The sequence below is a fragment of the Triticum urartu genome, chromosome 1A, assembly GCF_056163025.1.
Source record: "Triticum urartu cultivar PI428250 chromosome 1A, HENAU_Tu73, whole genome shotgun sequence".
NCBI lineage: Eukaryota > Viridiplantae > Streptophyta > Magnoliopsida > Poales > Poaceae > Triticum > Triticum urartu.
Genome location: NC_141873.1, coordinates 543,940,484 through 543,952,726, shown reverse-complemented (window position 1 = coordinate 543,952,726; position 12,243 = coordinate 543,940,484). Strand labels below are relative to the sequence as shown.

The window sequence follows — 12,243 nt, the reverse complement described above, 5'->3', positions numbered from 1 at the left end:
AAAGATCTTCGTAGAATATGTAGGAGCCAATATGAGCATCCAGGTTCCGCTATTGGTTATTGACCGGAGACATGTCTCGGTCATGTCTACATTGTTCTCGAACCCGTAGGGTCCGCACGCTTAACGTTACGATGACAGTTTCATTATGAGTTTATATATTTTGATGTACCGAAGGTTGTTCGGAGTCCTGGATGTGATCATGGACTTGACGAGGAGGCTCGAAATGGTCGACACATAAAGATTGATATATTGGACGATTATATTTGGACACCGGAAAGGTTCCGGGTGAGATTGGAACACTACCGGATCACCGGGATGTTATCGGAACCCTCGGGAGCTATATGGGCCTTATTGGGCCTTAGTGGAAAGGAGGGGAAAGGAGCAAGGGAGAGGGCGCCCCCCCAAGCCCAATCCGAATTGGGAAGGGGGCCGGCCCCCCCTTTCCTTCCTCTTCCTTCCCTCTCCTACTCCTAATAGGAAAAAGGGGAGTCCTACTCCCTGTGGGAGTTGGACTCCCCCCTAGGGCGCGCCACCCTCCTTGGCCGCCCCCCTCCTCCACTCCTTTATATACGGGGGCAGGGGGGCACCCCATAGACACAACAGTTGATCATTGATCTCTTAGCCGTGTGTGGTGCCCCCCTCCACCATAGTCCTCGATAATATTGTAGCGGTGCTTAGGCGAAGCCCTGCGACGGTAAAACATCAAGATCGTCACCACGCCGTCGTGCTGACGGAACTCATCCCCGACACTTTGCTGGATCGGAGTCCGGGGATCGTCAACGAGCTGAACGTGTGCTATAACTCGGAGGTGCCGTAGTTTCAGTGCTTGATCGGTTGGGCCGTGAAGACGTACGACTACATCAACCGCGTTGTGCTAACGCTTCCGCTTCCGGTCTACGAGGGTACGTAGACAACACTCTCCCCTCTCTGCTATGCATCACCATGATCTTGCGTGTGCGTAGGAATTTTTTTGAAATTACTACGTTCCCCAACACATGGTAGTCATCTATGCCAAGTTTGAATGATTTTGGACACCGTATGCAAGTTGCATCACGTCCGGCCATTTATCATCGAAAACTTTGGAAAAATGCAAGAATTGTTGAAAACTAAGAAAAAAATTGGCATGGTGCCTTGAATTGGTCATACAATACCAAGAAAAAAATTGGAGCCATTGTAGAGGTGTTGAGAAACAAAGTGCTACCAAATGGACCCTTCTCGCCTACCATGAACACGGTCAATATTTGACATGCATGAAATGACCCCATTTTTTGCAAGCAAGTGAGATTTCCCATGGTAGGCATCCTTGACAGGTTTGAACGAATTCTGACACCATATGCAAGTTGCGTCACGTCCGACCATTTATTGGCTATTTTCCACAAAACAAACTCTAGAAAATGAAAGAATTGCCTAAAACTCAAAAAACTTGGCATAGTGCCTTGAATTGGTCATGCAGAGCCAGTAAAAAAATTGGGGCCATTTAAGGGATGTTGAATGACGAGCTGCTCCCAAACGGACCCTTCTGGCCTACTCAAACACTCTCCGCTGACCCATGGTATTTTATTGGAAATCTCTGGACGGACCCCAACTTTTGCTAGCAAGTTCGCCATCCTGCATCTGCGTCGTCGGCAGTCATGCTCTCCCGCACAACGACCCAAGGCCCCCTCCCCACGGCAGTGGTTTTTGCCTTCCACAAAGATTGTGGTGACATCTCGTACGCGAGAGGGCGGCGGTGGCAACAAGCAGCCGACATGCTTCATCCCGTTTCCTCCTCCTTCCACCCCGTTGCAGAAGTCTTAATGGTTCCGTCCCTACTTCCTCCACAACATAGACGATCCTACCTCGACAGAAAAGGTAGACATGTCAGAGTGGTTCCACCGCATGATGCAGGAAGCTCATCATGTTTACCGCGCTCTGGTGCCGATGTGGATGGTGGCCATTGGATATGGAGAGGAGGACAAGGGATAGGATGTGCGCAAGTGTGAATGCCACAAAATTATTAGAACATATGACCTTTTGGGAGGGGGTGTGCAAAAATGTTGTCACATCGAAGTAGTCAACCGCCCACCCCGTGTCAAAACTGATGCAGCGTGGATAGGACTGCGAGCAACACACTTGGCAAACTTTTAGGATCCATATATAAATTTCAAAGTATTCGGACTAATATGACACACACCAAATATTTTTGAGACTTATGGTGTATTTTACTCTTAAAAAATGTTGTTGTTTACAAAAAAAATCGCAATTTCAAAAATAATCTAGTTTACAAAAAAATTCACAAATTTAAAAAAGTACACTTTCCCAAAGTTTATTCACATATTCAAACAATGTCCGTGGAGTTTCAAATAACGTTCGCACTTTCAAAATTTGTTTGGAATTTTAAAAATGTTCCTGCTTTCAATTTTTTTTTCAAAAATTCAGAAAAATGTTCGACGAAATTCCATAAACCTTTTTGGTTTCAATTTTTTGTTCGACTTGTTAAAAAATTGTTTGAAAATACCAATTGTTGTTCGTGTTTTCCAAAAATTGCTGGTTTTCAAAATTTTGTTCATACTTTTAAAAAACTGTTCATGTCTTATCATTCTGAACAATGTTTTAAGGACACGAACATTTTTCAAAAATTCATTTTTTCTAAAAATGTGATTTAATTTTTTCAATATATGAACTAAACTGGAAAAAACGAAAATTTCATGAAATTTTGAACAAAACTAAAAGCATTCAATTTTGTTGAGAATAAAAAAACTTCAAATAGGAAAAAAAACAAAGAAAAAAAGAAAAAGAAGCAGGAAAAAATGGTTCGCTACACTAAACGGGTTGCTGTGATCATTCTGCTAGCGTTTCTTTATTGGACAACGAACTCTATCAGGTGTATTGGCTAGCTATCAGCGCTTATCATACTGAGGTGCTTGGTTCGAATCCTTTTGCTGGTCATTTTCTTGTGGTTGTTTATTTTCACAGTTTTCACGCAATAATGGGCCGGCCCACTCGGGAGGCTCTGGGGCATCGAGCGCATGTATAGGTAAGGTGTGAAAAGACTACATTGCCCCTGTATACGTTTTAGGAGGGGGTTGTACCGAAGCGGGACTTTAAGTAAATAAAAACACCCGATGCTAAAAAAAAGTAAATAAAAACACCCATTATACCCAAAAAACACCAATTGTAGATAAAAAAAAATCAAGACTAGCCATGGGTCGTCCAAAAATAATTGTGGGTAAGTAATTGCGAGCAATTTGGCAACTACATACGCCCTCTGTTCCTAAACAGATGACATATGAATCCAGTTAAAAAGTCAGCCATGTATATGTTTGATCAAATACATAGAATAAGCTATTAACAACTACTACAATATTAAATAAATACATTACAAAAATATATCTAATGGCGAGTATATTGATATTGGTTGGGTCTTGCTAATTATCTTCATATCTTTGTTTTTATGCTTGGCCAAACTTGAAAAGCACTGCTTTTTACTCTGTTTATAGGCCATCTATTTGGGGACGGAAGGAGCATCTGAATTGTGGTTCTGAGGGCAATATATGAATGTTGGAAATACCCCTAAAAATGTAAAGAGATTGTTCATATATTGTTCAATTGTAAGGCTGGAGTGGAATTGGTTAATTAGTTTGGTCGAGTCGAGCTCAAGCATTTATCGAACATACTTGTAACGAAAAGTCTACACTAGTTTCATATATATATATATATATATATATATATATATATATATATATATATATATAGGGTAATTGGCTGAGTGAAATTCGGCATGTACTTTTCCTCTTCACAATTCGTCTCTCCAATCCGGCGCAACGAAATCTCTTTTGTAGTATTACCACCGTTTCATATATATATAGTGCTTGGTTCGAATCCTTTTGCTGGTCATTTTCTTGTGGTTGTTTATTTTCACAGTTTTCACGCAATAATGGGCCGGCCCACTCGGGAGGCTCTCCCTCTGCGGATGCACATCAGTCAAACAGAACGCGCCTCGTACTGGGGCATCGAGCGCATGTATAGGTAAGGTGTGAAAAGACTACATTGCCCCTGTATACGTTTTAGGAGGGGGTTGTACCGAAGCGGGACTTTAAGTAAATAAAAACACCCGATGCTAAAAAAAAAGTAAATAAAAACACCCATTATACCCAAAAAACACCAATTGTAGATAAAAAAATCAAGACTAGCCATGGGTCGTCCAAAAATAATTGTGGGTAAGTAGTTGCGAGCAATTTGGCAACTACATACGCCCTCTGTTCCTAAACAGATGACATATGAATCCAGTTAAAAAGTCAGCCATGTATATGTTTGATCAAATACATAGAATAAGCTATTAACAACTACTACAATATTAAATAAATACATTACAAAAATATATCTAATGGCGAGTATATTGATATTGGTTGGGTCTTGCTAATTATCTTCATATCTTTGTTTTTATGCTTGGCCAAACTTGAAAAGCACTGCTTTTTACTCTGTTTATAGGCCATCTATTTGGGGACGGAAGGAGCATCTGAATTGTGGTTCTGAGGGCAATATATGAATGTTGGAAATACCCCTAAAAATGTAAAGAGATTGTTCATATATTGTTCAATTGTAAGGCTGGAGTGGAATTGGTTAATTAGTTTGGTCGAGTCGAGCTCAAGCATTTATCGAACATACTTGTAACGAAAAGTCTACACTAGTTTCATATATATATATATATATATATATATATATATATATATATATATATATATATATATATATATATATATAGGGTAATTGGCTGAGTGAAATTCGGCATGTACTTTTCCTCTTCACAATTCGTCTCTCCAATCCGGCGCAACGAAATCTCTTTTGTAGTATTACCACCGTTTCATATATATATAGTGCTTGGTTCGAATCCTTTTGCTGGTCATTTTCTTGTGGTTGTTTATTTTCACAGTTTTCACGCAATAATGGGCCGGCCCACTCGGGAGGCTCTCCCTCTGCGGATGCACATCAGTCAAACAGAACGCGCCTCGTACTGGGGCATCGAGCGCATGTATAGGTAAGGTGTGAAAAGACTACATTGCCCCTATATACGTTTTAGGAGGGGGTTGTACCGAAGCGGGACTTTAAGTAAATAAAAACACCCGATGCTAAAAAAAAAGTAAATAAAAACACCCATTATACCCAAAAAACACCAATTGTAGATAAAAAAAATCAAGACTAGCCATGGGTCGTCCAAAAATAATTGTGGGTAAGTAGTTGCGAGCAATTTGGCAACTACATACGCCCTCTGTTCCTAAACAGATGACATATGAATCCAGTTAAAAAGTCAGCCATGTATATGTTTGATCAAATACATAGAATAAGCTATTAACAACTACTACAATATTAAATAAATACATTACAAAAATATATCTAATGGCGAGTATATTGATATTGGTTGGGTCTTGCTAATTATCTTCATATCTTTGTTTTTATGCTTGGCCAAACTTGAAAAGCACTGCTTTTTACTCTGTTTATAGGCCATCTATTTGGGGACGGAAGGAGCATCTGAATTGTGGTTCTGAGGGCAATATATGAATGTTGGAAATACCCCTAAAAATGTAAAGAGATTGTTCATATATTGTTCAATTATAAGGCTGGAGTGGAATTGGTTAATTAGTTTGGTCGAGTCGAGCTCAAGCATTTATCAAACATACTTGTAACGAAAAGTCTACACTAGTTTCATATATATATATATATATATATATATATATATATATATATATATATATATAGGGTAATTGGCTGAGTGAAATTCGGCATGTACTTTTCCTCTTCACAATTCGTCTCTCCAATCCGGCGCAACGAAATCTCTTTTGTAGTATTACCACCGTTTCATATATATATAGTGCTTGGTTCGAATCCTTTTGCTGGTCATTTTCTTGTGGTTGTTTATTTTCACAGTTTTCACGCAATAATGGGCCGGCCCACTCGGGAGGCTCTCCCTCTGCGGATGCACATCAGTCAAACAGAACGCGCCTCGTACTGGGGCATCGAGCGCATGTATAGGTAAGGTGTGAAAAGACTACATTGCCCCTATATACGTTTTAGGAGGGGGTTGTACCGAAGCGGGACTTTAAGTAAATAAAAACACCCGATGCTAAAAAAAAAGTAAATAAAAACACCCATTATACCCAAAAAACACCAATTGTAGATAAAAAAAATCAAGACTAGCCATGGGTCGTCCAAAAATAATTGTGGGTAAGTAGTTGCGAGCAATTTGGCAACTACATACGCCCTCTGTTCCTAAACAGATGACATATGAATCCAGTTAAAAAGTCAGCCATGTATATGTTTGATCAAATACATAGAATAAGCTATTAACAACTACTACAATATTAAATAAATACATTACAAAAATATATCTAATGGCGAGTATATTGATATTGGTTGGGTCTTGCTAATTATCTTCATATCTTTGTTTTTATGCTTGGCCAAACTTGAAAAGCACTGCTTTTTACTCTGTTTATAGGCCATCTATTTGGGGACGGAAGGAGCATCTGAATTGTGGTTCTGAGGGCAATATATGAATGTTGGAAATACCCCTAAAAATGTAAAGAGATTGTTCATATATTGTTCAATTATAAGGCTGGAGTGGAATTGGTTAATTAGTTTGGTCGAGTCGAGCTCAAGCATTTATCAAACATACTTGTAACGAAAAGTCTACACTAGTTTCATATATATATATATATATATATATATATATATATATATATATATATATAGGGTAATTGGCTGAGTGAAATTCGGCATGTACTTTTCCTCTTCACAATTCGTCTCTCCAATCCGGCGCAACGAAATCTCTTTTGTAGTATTACCACCGTTTCATATATATATAGTGCTTGGTTCGAATCCTTTTGCTGGTCATTTTCTTGTGGTTGTTTATTTTCACAGTTTTCACGCAATAATGGGCCGGCCCACTCGGGAGGCTCTCCCTCTGCGGATGCACATCAGTCAAACAGAACGCGCCTCGTACTGGGGCATCGAGCGCATGTATAGGTAAGGTGTGAAAAGACTACATTGCCCCTATATACGTTTTAGGAGGGGGTTGTACCGAAGCGGGACTTTAAGTAAATAAAAACACCCGATGCTAAAAAAAAAGTAAATAAAAACACCCATTATACCCAAAAAACACCAATTGTAGATAAAAAAAATCAAGACTAGCCATGGGTCGTCCAAAAATAATTGTGGGTAAGTAGTTGCGAGCAATTTGGCAACTACATACGCCCTCTGTTCCTAAACAGATGACATATGAATCCAGTTAAAAAGTCAGCCATGTATATGTTTGATCAAATACATAGAATAAGCTATTAACAACTACTACAATATTAAATAAATACATTACAAAAATATATCTAATGGCGAGTATATTGATATTGGTTGGGTCTTGCTAATTATCTTCATATCTTTGTTTTTATGCTTGGCCAAACTTGAAAAGCACTGCTTTTTACTCTGTTTATAGGCCATCTATTTGGGGACGGAAGGAGCATCTGAATTGTGGTTCTGAGGGCAATATATGAATGTTGGAAATACCCCTAAAAATGTAAAGAGATTGTTCATATATTGTTCAATTATAAGGCTGGAGTGGAATTGGTTAATTAGTTTGGTCGAGTCGAGCTCAAGCATTTATCAAACATACTTGTAACGAAAAGTCTACACTAGTTTCATATATATATATATATATATATATATATATATATATATATATATATATATATAGGGTAATTGGCTGAGTGAAATTCGGCATGTACTTCTCCTCTTCACAATTCGTCTCTCCAATCCGGCGCAACGAAATCTCTCTTGTAGTATTACCACCGTTGTGTCAGTCCTTAGCATATGTGGGAGGTACATGGGAAAGTTTGAATTTTCTGCCGGTGCCTACCTCGTATCCGTTACAACCACTACTCCTAGCGGCTCCAGATATTATTAACAAACAAACCATCACAACGACACCACCATTGAAGCCCGCCATGGAACCTCATCCTGCAGGATGCCATCCTCGTCATCAGACTTGTCAGTGACACGACACGCGTTGATTCCTTGACCTCTAATTTGTCACTATCATTTCCCGATAAATATTGTAGAGGAGGGACCGTTGGCACCAATGGTGGGGCGACGGAGGATACCATCACTGTTCTCTTTTAAGCCACGTCGACTAATCTTCTAGAGGACGGAGGGCAGTGCTACAGTTGAGCGTTAAGGTGGTCGCATGAGCAAAGCCAACACGTCACTTCTCTGTCAGCTGATGGTAGTGAGGGAGTGATGCGAGGGGGGGGGGGGGGGGGGGGGGGCATGCTGGCGACACTAATGGGGGAGAAATCTATGGAGGTGATGGTGCAAGATGAGCTGGTAGGGCACCTATTTGTGAGTAAATGGGGAGAGGAGGAGCTGGGGCATGGGGAGGAGGTGGTGGATCTGTGGTACAAGATGAGGGAAAGGGGAAGCATGAGACATAGGGCCTAGGAACAATGGGACTAATTAGGATCAAATCAATGCCTGAATAAATAAGGAAAGAAGGCCAAATCATGTGTCACAACCACAAAAATAATATATCTGCCCCAAAATTCAGAGGGAAATATGAAGCTATGATGGTTTAATTAGTATCATAGATGCATATAATCTTATTTATTCGATAATCAAATTGAAACTAAAAATTGATGGTTTTGTTATGCAGAGGAGTTCTCCAACAAAATATGTAAATGAACTTCCAGTTAGACTCTAGAGAAAATAAGTTCGTAAACCACAAATGCTTGATCAAATATGCCACCAACACTATGATTGTGGAAAGATATATGTGGCAATGAACTTTTGGCATAAGTGACCCAAGCTAGTGCTAGTAATTAAGTAAAAAAAAACATTGGCAACCCCTTGAACCGCCCCTGACGCTAGGAGAAAGCTCGGTGACTAGTCGCACCCACAATCGTTGTTACTGCTTCTTTAGCATATTTGGCATTACCGTGGCTTATTTTGTTCATCGGCCACGGTGTTGATATGAGGGGTTCCACAACGACATCATATTGCGTCGAAGTGCTACTATTTGTCCCCCTCAGGTTGGTCATGTACCGCCACCCATGCTGGACTTCGTCCAATGGTGATGGTCAGTTTTAATGTGATGAGCTTCGTGTTCCTAGTGGGGTCTCGGTTGATATGATATGTGCCTTTCAACAAGGTAGGTGAGCGTCCTAATTTTTTTTATGAAGCACAGTATTGTCCCGATGGTGGAGCTATCGAGCTAGTGTTCAAGGTTCGTTTTGTTTGATAGAATGTCAGTTTTGCACCGTCCTTTAATGGTGTTTGCAGATCACCTCGAAGTGATGGGATGAGATAAGCTAGCAAGATTCAGGTTTGCATTGTTATATCGGTGTAATAAGTCCCTTCGGCAATGTCGACAACACTCGTTAATTTGCATCATCTTCCAATGGACCTCTAGTGGATGAACGCTAAGAAAAATGGTAATGTTGTTGTATTATGCAAGTTCTCGATTTGTGAGGCACGTTGATGACGCTAGTGCCACTCCTCAGAGAACTGCTTCTGGTTATCTTTTTGGTAATTGTTTTCATGTCTTGAGCTTACAAAGCTCCTTCAAGTGTACGCTCCAGTCATCGAGGACCTGAAGCTTCAAATGAAGATGTGGTTCTCATTCAGCAAGGTCTGAGGGTGTCGTCGTGAGGCCAATACTGTAGCCCACGAATTAGCTAAGATTGGTCACTGTTGTTTTAATTCTGAATCTCTGTACTGGGAGTCTGATGTTCTGCCCATTGTGGCTGGCTGTGCTATGGGTGATATGCCCACGCACACATAAGCAATAAAACTTTGCTTCGCTTCAAAAAAAGTGTACACATCGCCTTTCTTTCCCTTTTTAGTTTATGCTTTGTTATTTTTAGTACTTTGGTAATCTCTTTATCACTTTATGTATATTCCCGGTAATGTTTTGTAGGAAAGGTTAACTGGCAGTATCCCTGGTCCGTGCACGCCGACGATGTACTACCAAGGTCAAACCGATCGAACGACCAAAGAGGTCAGGCCGACCTGATCGACAAGAGCTTCGTCCACAACAATTGCCCCCTACTTCTACCCCGAGACGCTATACATTTCCCATGTAATTCGTGTCCGCGATCAAATTCACAATTTGATCAAGAAACTAAACAAGGTTCTTAACAGTTGGTATCACTGTTTTATAGACTCATCATTTCCTTCCGACCATTTCATTGTTGTTTTTCTGTGGCTCGCCCTTTTGCTAAAGTACATGTATGAAGCAAGCATGCATCCTCTCTGTTTCAAAAAGTAGAAGTCCACTACATATTTTTCTTGCACATGTAAGTCCTCCATAATATTAAGCAGATACAAGCACTCCACATTTCATTTCTCAACACATGTAAATCCTTCACATCATCAAGCACATGTAAGTCATCCACATTATTATTTTTAATTTTTTAGCCACAAATCATTTTATCGAACCTAGAAGGTGAGACGCTATAACATGTAGCCACAAGTTGCTACCATTGATATATCATAAGAATGTGGAGGGGTATTATTCTCATATATTCTAACTACTAACTAGTATTTTCTTCTCCATTTCAAACAAAAAACATTTTCTTCCTTTTCGGAGCGAAGCAGGGAACAGAACAAAAATTTTTGTTTATTACTCTGACATGTATATGCTGGCATACACAGGACATGAGTATACATGCACATGGACATAACGGGCACCGTACCAAAGTAGTACAGCGCTGTCAATTTATTTCTGTTTAATATATAAAGTATATAGCACTCGCCTCGTTTTATTATTATACCTCACACACTCTCGGTACTCCAGCGTACGTAGTGTACGTGCAACGCGCGAGGGACATGGACGAAGCTCGTGGCACCAATAGCTAGTTCAGCAGCTTGGCAGGCGCAGCTTGCACGCGGCGAAGACCTTCTTGCCGTTGGGGGAGTTGACGTAGCGCTGCAGGTTGGGGTCCTTCTTGTACTTGCACAGGCAGCTCGCCGGGTGCGCCTTGAGCTTCCCGCAGCACGCCGCGCTCGGCGCCGCGTTCCCGATGATGGCCGGCGCGCACGGGGTCAGCTGCGTCGGGCTGCACGTTGCCCCCTCCACCGCGCCCGGCACTGCCAGCAGCGCCGTCGCGAGAGCCATGACCATGAAGCAGACGAGGGTGGCCTTCGCCGCCGCCATGGTTGCTTCTTGGGCTCGTGTGGGAGGGAAGTGGTGGAGCTGCTCTCGTGCGGTGTCTCTGCGACCGTGCGTTCGTGAGGAGCTGGCTGATGCCTATGGGTTGTGGAGAATGGGCGCGGTCGACGGTGCGTTTTATAGGCCGCATGCAGCACGTAGTAGTAGGTGTGGCGCGCGACAGAGTGTACAACGCGGAAGCATCAAGCATGGGTGCACTAGCTACCGACATGCGCGTGGGCACAGAGCTCCACTAGCGGCCGATCCAGACGGCGCGTGGCGCGTCGGACGGTACGGGCCGGGGTGACGTGTTGCGCTTTTTTACTATGTGAACATGGCAGCCTGATGATCTCAGTGGGTCGGTGGAAGTGTGGAATCCATCATGAGCGTGCCGAAACGTTCAAGGAAAGTCTCGGTTTTGGGTGCGCAGCTGAGTTACACGTAGATTAAGGAAGAGATCGATCGAACCTCCTCGTTCATGGAGGGTCGAGGGCTTGAGACTGTATGGCTAGTGTGAGCATGGGTCATCATTTCCACAATTAAACCATCACATTTTGAGTGATTTTAGGTCAAGGAATTGCACATAATTGAAAATTTTAGAAATTTTCTTATAAACATTGTTCCCTTCATACCATTCGATCAAAAAAAAAAACTTATGGTGTGCTTGCTGGGAATTTCGACGAAAAAAATTCATCGAGTCCAACCTACTCAAACATGACAATAAGAGAGAAGTGTCTTTGTTTTTGGGTGTGTGCATAATATGATTGCACTTAAGATCAAGTATAGAATCAAAATTGGATTAATCCCCAAATCAGTACATACCATTACAAGATCTGCAAATGACAAATGCCCAGCACTAAATTTGTATGTGTAGTTACCAACAGAACCTAGTACAGAGTACTAAGAGCATCAAATATAACTCAACACATTCAATAGGGAATACTAGTAATCAAATAACCAATTACCAACTACGATATCCACATGAGAATTGTCAAATACGCCCCATAGCAAACACAAGCACTAGATCATTGGCTCGATGGCTGGAGCAGAGCATAGTATGGCCATAGCTCAAA

The 12,243-nt window shown here is 41.3% G+C and overlaps 1 pseudogene; it reads right to left on the bottom strand.

Moving 5' to 3' along the window:
* Positions 1 to 10,623: 10,623 nt before the first annotated feature.
* Positions 10,624 to 11,279, bottom strand: LOC125538162 (non-specific lipid-transfer protein 2 pseudogene; annotated as a pseudogene).
* Between the last annotated feature and the right edge of the window lie 964 nt (positions 11,280 to 12,243).